Source organism: Pteropus medius, unplaced genomic scaffold, assembly GCF_902729225.1.
Source record: "Pteropus medius unplaced genomic scaffold, Ma_sr-lr_union100, whole genome shotgun sequence".
Taxonomy (NCBI): domain Eukaryota; kingdom Metazoa; phylum Chordata; class Mammalia; order Chiroptera; family Pteropodidae; genus Pteropus; species Pteropus medius.
The window spans coordinates 3,415,883-3,429,012 of NW_024349797.1; the positions used below are offsets into that span (position 1 = coordinate 3,415,883).

The 13,130-nt window shown below is 44.0% G+C and overlaps 1 pseudogene; it reads right to left on the reverse strand.

The window, feature by feature from the left end:
- Window positions 1–117: 117 nt before the first annotated feature.
- LOC120620029 (uncharacterized) lies at window positions 118–236 on the reverse strand (annotated as a pseudogene).
- Window positions 237–13,130: the final 12,894 nt, after the last annotated feature.

Sequence of the window (13,130 nt, forward strand, 5' to 3'; positions counted from 1 at the left end):
TCCTTCCTTCCTTCCTTCCTTTCTTTCTTATTTTTTTTGGGCGAGGCAACGCTTGGTTGACTTCACAGATTGCAAGGACCTTGTCAGTTTACAATCTCTTATTTTTTTATTTTTTTACGCCTAAAGCACCTGGTCTTCCTAGGTGGTCTCCCATCCAAGTACTAACCAGGCCCGACCCTGCTTAGCTTCCGAGATCAGACAGGATCGGATTTGTTCAGGGTGGCATGGCCGTAGACCCCAACTCTTTTCAAATGAATTTCATGTTGGCTGAGCAAGGACAGAGATGGGAACCTTCGTGGGGGCTCCTTGGCGAGGCACAGAGGGTACTTCCACCAACCAGCTCCGAGTCTGTGTTTTGGCCTCTTTTTGGCAGCCTTCCCATGGCCACTGCCCGAGAATTTGTTACAAATGCAGACTCTCGCGCCCCATCCCAGACCTAGTGAATCAGAATGTGCACATTAACAAGATTCCCAGAGGCTCCAAACGCACACTGAAGTGTGAGAAGCGCTGCTCACGTCTAGACTGTGACCAGATACCAGATACTCAGCTCTTTATAATTTCAGGAAAATCCATCCTTTGAACAGACTCCAGGTAGACCCTCCTTGTACTGAACTCCATGCTGTAGTGGATAGTCTTCAGAGAAACTCAAATTCATTCATTCGTTCAATGAATATTAGGGTGAATTATATGAAATTGCCATTCTGTAGGCCCTACATGGTTGAACATTGTCAGTTTGATATGGTCTAGCTTTTGATATTTATTGAGCTCCTATTATGTGCCAGGCACGATGCTAGGCATTGGGGGTATAGCAGTGGGCAAAACCAGACTTGGTCACTGTACTTATAGAGCTTACAGTCTACCAGGAGAGATAGTCATTAACTTAAAAGGAAAAAAAAATCCACACGAATAGATATAAGATCACAACTGTGGCAATGGCTACATGGTGGAGTTCCCTGGTGTGTGGACCATCCATGAGTTGATGTATTTCAGGGTGGGCGTCGGTCAGACGAGGCCCCTCTGAGGAAGCGTGGCCAGAACTGAATTCTAAAAGGTGAGGAGGGGGTGGGAGTGAGGACCCTACAGCCTCAGGGGAAGAGAATTCCAGGCAGAGGGCACAGCAGGTACCAAGGCCTCCTATAAAGGATTCTGTGGAAGATAATGACTCTGCCCTGATGGCAGGTACCAGCCAGAAGAGTCTCTCCTCTCCTAAATGACCGTGCCAGTGAGATAGCTGAGTTTGTCCACAGCAGCAACCCAAGCTTTCTGCTTGTTTAAAGAGGCTGCCGGTGCCTTCTCTCCACCCCGGGATGGGACTGGCAGAACACTGTGTAATGGTCTTGCTAGTCAAATTTACTCACTTCACATCTGTGTGCCCTGCTTTTGATTTTTCTTGTTTGAATAAACTTTCGTGGCCTCAGGGACTTCTTTCAATTCCCGAATGTATGCGATGATCTCTTTTGCTACTAGGTCATTGCACATGCTGTTCTCTCTGCCTGGAACACCACATGGGCAGCCTGCCCACCTTCCTTCACTCCAAATACCTGGCTTACTCCTGGTCACATTCAGCACCCATCCAGGAAATCTTTACTCCTCCCTCCCCCGCACCGCAAGCTCCGGTGCTGTTCCCACAATCCCCCTCAATAGACAGACCAAGCGCTCATTGTCTCCTGGCCCCAAGTCTGATTTTCCTCATCAATCCTCTTTGGTACCCAGCTTAGGCCACAGAAGGTGCTCAATATTCACTTGCTGAATGAATAAAAGAAATACTGTATTTAACCTGATGCACAGCTGTGGCTCACACTATGGGTTGGCTTATTCGACAGCTATTTCTTTACTTCTTTCTTCCTTGTCTGCCTCCGCTCTAGAGGCTGGTTTGCTTTCCCAGCCTCCCTAGCACATAGACGTGACCATGTGATGGACATAGTCATTCTGTGAGAAGTCTGCTGGGGCTTCTGGGAGAGTTTCTCCTTTTTTATAAAAGGAATTCACAGCCGATGCTGCCCCTTTCTCTTCTTCCTGCCTAGAATTGAGCTGTGATGCTAGAAGCTGCAGTAGCCATGTTTTAATCATGAAGGAAAAGCCAACGGAATCAAAGAGACAGCAGTCCGAACGTGACTGAGTCACAGAACCAGAACCAGTGGCTACTTATCTCTAGATTGCTCCTTATTTGAGGAAAATGAATGCCTGTTTGGTTCATTGATGAGGATTTTTTGTCATTTGCAGCAGAGAGCATGCCAGAGGAGGTGTAAGAAGGAGAAAACAATGAGAAGAGTCCAGTTGGCTTGTTGAAAAAGGACGTTAACATTTGTTGAGCTCCTGTATGTCCCTGGTTATTGTACTAGTTGCTTCACATTTAGGACATTTAGCCTCACCACCAATTCAAGTAGAGTTATCTTGTCATTACACAGATGAGGCAACTAAAACTCAAGACCCGAGTGAATTGCCCCAGTCACCCGGCTGGTGGTGGCAGAGCTGGGAGGGGTCTACCCTCTGGCAGCTCTGTCTCACTGCTACCCAGAGGACAAGGGTGGCAGGCCCTTAGCAAAGTCAGCCAAGTGTTATTGGAGGTGGAGGTACCAAGGGGTTTATCTCAAAGCTAGATCTCTCCCAAATTGACTAGGATTCTTCCAGCTCAACATCTTTTGTGTAGCAGCCACACTAGCTTTATAAGAGTCTACCCATTGTAGTCAGAGCAGCAGTCGATAACTTTGCAGTATAGATTGTTAAACATCGCTAATGTTTAACCACTGACACTGCCAGAAACATCCTGCAGAGAAACAAGTCTTTTGCCCACAGCTGAAGCATTTCAGTAGTACTCATGTCAAGGGGGTCCCAGGCTAAGCAGTCTTGTCTCCCTTAGCATATTCTCTCTTCCCTAGTCAAAATGCCTAGTACTTTCACATTTTCTCAGGCTCCCGTATTGAAAGAAAAATGAATAAGCAAACAAACTTAAAATCACATCAAAGCGTTGGCTATTTAATCGTTCCCTCTTTCTACCCTAATCTAACTCGAATAGCTGAACATAGTGCCACTGCTAAACATCCTGGCCCAGGCCCAGACTGTCAGAACCAATCCTGGTCCTTGGCTGGGGATATACAACAATTTTCTTAGTTGGTCTTACTTTGAGGTCTTGAAACATTATGCCAGGCTCCGTGCCAGGCTTTGTGCTAACAGTCATATAAGTTAAGCATTATGACTCCATTTTGCAGAAAAGAGAACAGGCTCTTACTCAAGGTCAAACAGGGAGGACTCAAACCGAAACCTGGTTGACTTTAATCCTGAACTATAGTCTTCTTGGTAAGAGTGTTTCTCATCAGATCGGTCAACCATCTCTCTCCTGCTTCCCACTCACCCCCACCCCCACCACTCCCAGGGAGCCCACAGATTCCCTATTAAGAGATTTAGTTCTTGAGGCAGAAAGTGTTTTGGTTTTTCAAGAGTCTCCATTAAAACGCAAAAGCCTCTGGGAAGTATAAGCCCCTAAAACTTATACCATCAGACTAGGGAGAGTTTAATGGACCAGTCCTGTGAATGGAAGTGAAGGCCTAAGGGTGGGGAGGAGAGGGGCAGAATGAAAGTGTTTAATTGGCTGAGGCCCCTTTTCCCTGGGGCCTTGAAGAGCCCGAGGCTAGCTTTCTTTCTGATTTCCCAGGGGCCCTAAGGCTCGTCATTTCCGGCAACTGCTTTGGGAGGGCAATTGTCCTGAGAACACCTACATTCCTTCCCTCCTCTGTCCCACCAAGTACAGTCTCATAAGGCTTCCAGGAGCCCTGAGCTTGGAGCCACAGGGCCACATGCTCTCCCTTAACCACGGGACCCAACTTCTGAGGCTCACAGAGCTGGAGTCCTTCCAAGGTGGGTCTGACAGTGTGGTGTGTGCACATGTGATTGTGGGGAGGGGTTCAAGTTCTACCAGGTGACATGGCCCCGGGGTTGTCATGGCAACCTCTCACTTGAGCCAATCTCATGGTGATCTGGGTGTTTCTAAAGGCAAACTGATAAACTTCCTGGCTGATAGCTTTGGTTTAGGCTGAACTGAGAGACCATCACATTCCAGGACTCACCTCAGGAATCAATATTTTTATTTCTGTCTCAGAGCAGAAGTTTCTTCTCTGACCTGCAGGAATAAAACTGCCCCTTAGCATTCTGAGTCAGGGCCTGAAGGCAGGCGACAAACGTCCCCTAAATATAGGAGGAATATTCCATAAACTCACATTCACCGGCTACCATCCCTCCCGTTTTAGTACTGGATCTGCTCTCTTTCCTGCATATTTCCCAGGAAATGAGATGCAGGTTATCTGAAGAGGGACTAAGGAGTAGGTCATCAATGTGCCGAGCATTGTGATAAGCACTTTACGTGCCTCATTTACCCGTACTACAACCACATCAGGTACAGATGGGGGCTCATTTTACACGTGAGAGCACTGATACTCAGGAAGGGTAAGTGGCTTGCCCAGGGTCACGGAGCCAGGCTGTGGCAGAATCTGGATTGGAGCCCAGCTGTCTGATCGTTGAGCTGGAACTGCTAGTACACTGCCTCTCCATTTGGGTCCTGTGAGATCGCTGAAAGCATGGTGCATGGTGAGATGCGGAAACTTAGCCAGAGGAAACGTAAGTGCAGCTCAGGATAGGGGGTCCCCCTCTTTACCGCCATTCCACATTATATGCCCCGCATAAGAAGCACCCCTTCTAGGATTTACTTATCTAGAACAAATATCGACCTCCCTCTAAAAAGTTCAAATTTGGTTTAAAATAGCAACCCAAGCTCTTTTTAGATTTGTAATGCTCAATTGTTTTTGGTTGTTGTTTGTTTCTTTTGTTTTCTTAAATATCCTCTTATAAAAGGACATTTATCTGTCATATAACATTCGATTAAAAAAGTGTTTTCTCTGAAGTCTTCAATGAAACCCCTTACGGCAACTGGAGACGCCTAAAGATGTTACCTGAAATTCGTGGAGCAGGTTACCAGGGATGTCCGCTTTGTGAATATTCGTCAGATTAAGATTTGTGTACTTTTTTGTTTGTATGTTATACTTTAATAAAAACTTTAACCAAGTATTAGGGAATTAGAAGAGTAAGGGCTGTCTCTGAGCAGTATGCAAATGAGAACATGGGTGCGGGTGCCCATGGTCTCTGTGTTTTGGTGGAGCAGATAGGCTTTAATTCTGGACCCCACAGATAGCTCTCGGGCTCCTACATGGGCTGCCCTGTATGGTCACAACTCTGTGAAGTGCTTTTTTGTGGCAGCAATTTGGTGGTCTACTGTCCCTGCCTTTTATCTTCCAGGGGCTCACGATGTCGGGTTTGCCCAGGATTGAGTGTGAAGACTTCGGTGCCTGTGTGCACACTCACATGTGTGTGGAACAGAGGCTGGCCAACAACGCTAGGTTGTTTTTATTTGCATGCCAACTCCAGCATGTCCTAGCTGTGTGACCCGGATTGAGTTCCTTAACCTTTCTGAACCATAGTTTCCTCATTTGCAGAACGAGAGTAATGATATGGTCCACATCATAGAATTGCATAAGGAAGGATTAAACAGGATAATGGGTGTAAAGGGCTTATCTCAGGACACAGTAAACACTAAAACAATGTGGAGAATCAGAATGTTTGGGGAGGGGGCTTAGGCCTCCAATTCTTAACCCGTTTCATAGGGGATGCTAACACACAGCTAAGGTTAAGAATTACACTCTGCTCTGGCCTCTGCTCCCACCATTGCACCGTGGAAGAGCTACAATGCTAACTCTCTTCTCTCCCTCTCTTACAGATTAGAGCAGAAGTCAGAGGAGCCTGTCCTTTGGAAAGGGTGCATAGATGCCAGACGAAGTCATTCCTTCCTCCCTTCCACAGACATTCACTGAACATGTGTCAAGCATGGTGTGAGGAAGGACAGACAGATGCTGAGGCATGATGCCTATCCTTGAGGAGTTAACTGCTTGCAAAGCAAATTGCCTGTTGACATGCACTGTGGTGAAGGAGCTCTGAACTCGTAGGCTGTGGTTTCAGCTTTGCCCCGTCTGAGTTTCTCTGGGCCTTATTTTTCACATCTCTAAAATAAGGGGGATGGACTGGATGATTTCTGAGGTTCTTCCAGCCTGATATTTTATGAATTCCATAAGTATATCCTTAAAAACTCCGTATTGTGAAACTCATTAGAAAATGAGCAACCCAATTAAAAAATGGGCAAAAGACTTGAACAGACATTTCACCAAAGAAGATATAGAGATGGCAAATAAGCATATGAAAAGATGCTCAACATTATATATCATTTGGAAATTGCAAGTTAAAACAACAATGAAATATCACTAAACACCTATTAGAATGGTCAAAATTCAAAACACTGATGACGCCGAATGCTGGTGAGCATGTGCAGCAATAGGAATGCTCATTCATTGCTGGTGGGAATGCAAAATGGTGCAGCCACTTTAGAAGAGAGTTTGGTGTTTTCTAGTAAAGATAAACAGTCTTACCGCATGATCTAGCAATAGCACTCCTTAGTATTTACCCAAATGAGTTGAAAACTTACATCTACACAAAAGCCTGCGTGAGAATGTTTATAGCAGCTTTATTCCAAAACTCGAAAGGAAGGAAACATGATGTCCTTCAGTAGGTGAATAGATAAATAAACTGTGCACATCCAGACAATGGAATATCATTCAGCACTAAAAAGAAATGAGCGATGAAACCATGAAAAGATGTGGAGGAACCTTATGCATATTAGTAAGTGAAAGGAGCCAATCTAGAAAGGCTACAGACTATATGATTCCAACTATATGACATTCTGGAAATGGCAAAATTAGGAGTATAGTAAAAAGATCAGTGTTTGCCAGGGGTTAGCGGGAGGGTGGAATCTGTGGAGAACGGGGAACCTTTAGGGCAATGAAACTATTCCATTTGATACTATAATAGTGGATAAGTGTCATTATACATTTGTCCAACCCCATAGGATGTACAACATCAAGAGTAAACCCTAATAAAACTAGGAGCTTTGGGTGATAATGATGTGTCAATGTAGTTTCATCAGTTGTAACAAATGTTCCACTCGGGTGAGGGTGTTGGTGGGGGAGGCTGTGCGTGTCTGGGGGCAAGGAGTATATGGAAAATCTCTATGCGTCCTACTCAATTTTGCTATGAATGTAAAAGTTTTCTAAAAAATAATTTCTATTAAAAAAACAAAAACAAAAACAAAAATATGCCATGTCACGTATGGTTAAGAACGCAGGCTTTGGAGCCCCACTATTGGAGTTTGAGTCCTGGCTCTGCCCACTAACTAGCTGTGATCATCAGTAAATTAGCTAAACATTCTGTGTCTCAGTTTCCTCATCTGTAAAATGGGGATAATAATAGTGCCTGCTTCATGGATTTTTGAGAGGAACAAATAAATTAATAAATCTAAAACATTTGGCATAGTACTTGACATATAGTTAAGTGCTTGATCAATATTAGCTACTATGAGAAAAGTGAACCTTTTAAAGAACTGATTCCAATTGACTGGCTGTCACTACCCTTGGCTATAGCAATCCCTTGCACTCAAGAACCACTGATGAACTTTGACATTTCGCTATGTACTTAAAATGCATTTAACATTTATTGTAATTCTTCCAAATAGCTCTACTGACATAATTGTATTTGGAATTTATACATATACATATCAATACAAGTAGTTTGCATTGCAATTTATGATTTTTTTTTTTAAAAGACACATACTTTTTAGGCCCTAAAAGCCTTACATGATATATATTGCTTTCAGATAAAGAATGAGCTAGGCATTAAGAACAGGTACTATAGTTGACCTTGGCCAAAAAAGGGTTACTTGGCCACAGCCTGTAAAGACCAAGGAGTGAACGTCCCCAGTAGGCAACTACAAGCACTTTCACTTCCATAGAAGATGTATTTGTGGCATCCTACTTTCACTGATCATGACAATTGTGAGACAGAGGATATCCTACCTATAGTATGGGATGTTGAAGTCTACCACGGGCTTGCATGAACATCAGGTTACCTCATCTGACCCTCAGAGAAGTCTCATTAGATGAATCTGAGGCTCTTAGAGGCCAAGAGTCCCACTCAAGTTTTTAGTTGGTAAGAGGCATAATTTGGATGCAGCTCTTTGGCTTCAAAGCCATTTTCAATCCTTTGAGTTTTAACACCTTCTCTGGTTGCTAGATGTGAACCGGTCGCCTGAATAGGTATCGCTGGTTATGCCTCTAACAACCCACCTCCCTGTTCCCTGTGGATAGAGCCTCAATTTATTTAGTTACCCATTCTGCTTCTAAGTGACTAAGGCAATCACCATCACCCCCACGCCCCTGGCCAGGGATTGGCCTAGAGATGAGCATTTGACTAAGTCCGGCCAATGAGATTCGAGAGGGAATCTAAGGAAGAGGTTTCTCTGACCTTAAAAATTGAGTATGAAAAAAATGTCTGTCTTCTTGTACTCATAAGCAGAGCACAGGTCCCAGAACAATGTCATTTGGTTCAAAATTATTTTGTTATGTTGATAAGATGCTATAGAAACTTAACTCTTGTTTATATCAATTAGCCTGAGGTAAAATTGGTTTTGTTATTTGTCATTTCGCTTAAAGTTGCAGAACCTATCCACGATGTTAAATGAGGACTTACCGTATTTCCACCGGACTCATTTTATTTTGATTCCTACTTTACTACTCCTGGTCTTCTTTTAAAGAGCACCTGACTAACTGCCTTTGACTCTGGGCCTGCGGGCCTTGGCTTATCTCTGGATGGCACTGAGTCTGGGTCTGCGGTTTGATGGCACTTGGGCTGCAGTTCCACACTGGCCTGAGGCAGGGAGCCTCCCCCATGGGGAGGGTGCAGCTGTCACTGCTGGCCCCGTGGTAACATGTGTGGACTCAAGCGTCTAAGTTGCTCTCAGAGGAGGCTGACAGCTAAACATGCACTTTACGCTGATGCTTCAGGAACAGCGGGAAGAGGGATGGCCGGCAATGATGCCCTCCCTAAGCGAGTTTTCTCCATGAGACCGTGATTACTAAGCACTCAGGCTCGGAAAAGCCCTTTCTTCTCTGAGAGTCCCAGTCCCAAATGAGAAGTCTTAAAAAAAAACAAAAAATTAAGTTTTACATATCAACATTAACCCTCTAGTTCTTAATACCCTGTCCGGCTTCCCAAACGGGTTTAGTAAATCTTAATTGGTTGGGTAACATCAATAGCACAGAACTATTAGGTGGCATTTCTACTTTTGGAGTGAGTCTTCTATTACTTTACTTTATTCTTTGGTTAACCTGGTGAAGAAGGTAAGGAAGAGATTACTAACCAGTCATGTGACACTGGGAAATATCATTGAGTACTTACGCGACCATACCCAGGCTGGGGGAGAGGTGCATCATTTGAGGTCTCATTTAGTTCTCATGGTGACCCTATGCAGTAGGAATTCCTATGTTCGCTTTTTCTCTAACAGTATAATGAATCCCAGAGAAGAGAATAAGTTATGGGGCTGGGATTTGAATCTAGCCCTTGCTGCCTATGTCACAAGGCATTTCTGGCTCTCAATTTATTTAGATGAAAAATAAAGGGATTGCAATATGGACTCCCTAAGGTCAAATTTAGTTCAAACTTCATGATTCTATGAATATTATCCTCCGCCATTAAAAAATGGAATTGGAGCATGGAAATGATCTTTGTCTAGGGCCACATAGAAGTAAGGAGAGCTTTGCTTCAAACCAGGCCTCTGGGCTCTCTTCTCATTGCTCAAGCAGTGGGCTTTTGGAATGATTCCTGGTATTGGGGAACTGAGATTAACACATTGCACATCCAATTGCCTTCAGTGCCCTTGTCTATTTAGCTTCGGGCAGTCTTCGTGGCTGCCAGTACCTTGTCTCTTTTAAAAAGTTCCAGCCTCTCCTCCCAGGCAAGCAGCAGCCTGAGATTCCGACCCAGGCTGGCTTCCAGGAGCAAAGGCTGGACACCTTGTGGGAGGAAATCCAAACTCTAGCTTCTAAGAGTTCCTTCCCTGAGGCTTTATCTGTGCCGAACACCGTTTTAAGCGCTTTATAGGCGGTAACTCCTTGTATATTTATATATTTAAATCTTTATAATACCCCTATGGATTGGGTGTTATCACAAACACACTCCCTTTTAATGATGATAAAATTGAGCATAGTGAGGTTAAGTAACTCGTCAGCTAGTATGCAGCAGAGACAGGATGCACACAGGGACGTTTGGTTCCAGAGTTCATCTCTGTATCATTAGGCTCTACTGCCTTGTATGATGCATTAGCTTAAAAGACCAGGTAACTAGGTAAAAACCACATATGTGACCATGGATGACAACCTGGGACCCCGAGATGACAGAGGAAGAGTCTGAAGAGATCCCCTGTTGTATGGAAACTTTGACCTAGGGGAGGAAGGAGCAAGTAAGTCTCCAGGAAGGCTTTATAAAGGACATCTGCCCCTGTGCCAGTGAGTAGGATAGGCCTGGGACACCAAGCTGATTTGGATAAGAATTTCTGACAAGTAGAAGAAGGTTGGTTCTGAGGGTTTCTCTAATCTGTTTCATAACATCCTTTAATTCTCCTTTGTACACTTGTAATTAGTCACCAAAGAACTAGGCCAGCCTCGTTCAGGATTGTATTGCTACAGCTCTGCATATATAGATAATCAAATATTTGTTGAATGAGTGTATGAGTAGAAGTCCAGCCCTGTGGTCTAAAGTATACTTGCAGCCAGAGCTCTTGAGGAGGGCTCTTGAAGGGGAGGGCACAAAAATAACAAGCTGGCATTTGAGGAAGTATTTGAAAGGAAGGGCAGGCTTTAAAAAGGAGGAAGGAGAGGATTAGGAAGGTGTATTTAAGAGATAGAGAAACACTGGCAGAGACGAGGGGAGGGAAATGTGGACATAAAACCTGAAAGGGAGCCTGTGAGCCTGGCCAGGGCTACCAAAGAAGCCCTTGTCCAGAGGCCTCCCTGGGCAGGGCGTGTGGCCTCCCTGAGTCTCTTCCTGAGGCCAGCTCTGAGATGTCTCCTTGCATAGCAATGAGTTCTAATTGTAAACATTTTATCTCCATTGCCCAAGGAGAGCAGATTTCCCCCAGGTTCTGGGTGTGGGGACCTCTTTCTGTGAGCTGGGCCTGGGGACTCCCCTAGCCCAGATACTGAGCTGGGAGAGCCGGGCTGTTGGGCAGGCAGTCTTGGGCCAGCTGAAGGCAGTGTGCTTAGAAAAGCAGGTGTCAAAACCTGGCCCGTATTGCCTGGAACTGGAAGAACTTTCCTAGAAGTGAGAATCCCACCCCTCCCCCACCCACCGGGCCCACACAACAGCCCAGTCATAGGGCCCCCTTGGCTCCTTCCCACACCTCTCTCTACCACACCACCAAAATTGTTGAGTGTAAGAGGAAACGCCACCTCCCACAGAAAACCTAGGGGACTTTTTTTTCCCCCTTCAATAAACATTTGCTGAAATAACTTTTTATTGGTGGTTGTTTTAAAACGCATAGCATAAAAAGAGTCCTGAGAATTAATCCCATCATAACTTTTGTTCAGCTAGATCTGTGTCATCAATGTGGGCCTCAATTTCCTCATCTATAAAATATGGCCCCTTTCTCACTTTGGTATTCTGCAAGTGTGTGCGGCACAAGGAGGGACTGATCATTGCATTCTGCTCAGCATCTGTTCAACGAATATTCTTTAAGTGCCAAAAGCCCTGACTGCTTTTGGTATTATTGGAGACACAAAAGAAATTTCCTGGCCCCTGCCCATCATTTACTTGAGTGTCCACTGAGTGCCAACCATAACCTCAGTATATAGCAGATACTCTAGGAGTTTTAAAAATGTAAGATTTTATCCCTCCCTTGAAGGTAACTTCAAGCACATGGGAATGACAATACATATATGAAAAAAGAGAACAATTTAAAATAGCATACTATTAATGTTAGATGGGCAGAGAAGTGCCACTTCAGGTTAGAAGAGAGAGAAATCACTGTGATTTTCACAGATCTAAGAAGGCCGCATAACAGCGGGGCCTAGGTTGGCTAAAATGTAATATTAGTGGTGATGATGATGATGATGAATACAGCCAAATTTATTGAACTGTTAACCCATGGCAGGTACTAATATGGTGCTTTATAAGTATCACATTTAATCTTCACACCAACTCTCCAATGTAGGTACCATTATTATCTCCACTTAACAGATGAGGAAACTGAGGCCTAAGCATCCTATTGAGGAATCTGACCAGTTCATAGTAACACTTTCTGAAAACGGAGTGGCAAGGATTAAGAAGCAAGGAAAAAGTGGAGGGGGGTCTTCAATCCCACTAAGAAGCAGCATTATGGGGGTGCTAGCTGGAAACATCTTTGTACCATACTGTCTACATTTTCAGATTCAACTCCCTCTTTTAATAATGATGTTTAATCCCTAAGGTTACAATGCACCTTCCAGATTTAAACAAATAAAATGGACTCATATGACTCATATCAGATCTTACTTCTTTGCGTTATATTTAGCTGTATTGACAACCTATTTTGGCTTCCATGGCAGTGGAAAAGCCCACTCCTGTGTTAAACGGGAGGAGATTGGAGAAGCCTTGAAATTCTGTGATTCTATGTCTGTGTCTTCCTTTCTTCTATCTTTTGGGGCACGCTTTGTTTGCTTAATTCTTTGCCTCCTCTTATTTCCCCAGTTTGTTAATTATTAGCATCTCCTAAGACTGTGCCCTAGATCAGCTTCTGCTCACTCATTACTCAAAATTTTAGTTACCTATTATTTGAAATTTAATATTTCTAAAAATCATCTTTGACCTAAAGGAGTTTGGTGCTTCTATCTACAATCCTGGTATCAGCTTCAGGGAGTACCTAAATATGGATGACTTACACAGTGCCGCTCCAACATGGACCTTTCCTCTTTTCAGGTGTTTTCAGGATGTATTTTGACACATAATATTCTGGAAGCAGAATGCATCATGTATTCCCTAGCTCACTTGAGTCCTCATTTCCCCATTTTTATGAATATCATCTGTCTCCCTGGGCTTCTTGTCCATCACCCTTTATGGACAGGCCTGATACCTTCTTTTTGCTTTGCCTCCTCAAATAGGGTGGTGACACATGGTGCATGGCTCATAGCAGACATTCAGACAAGGTTGTCTGACTAAATTATTTAAGT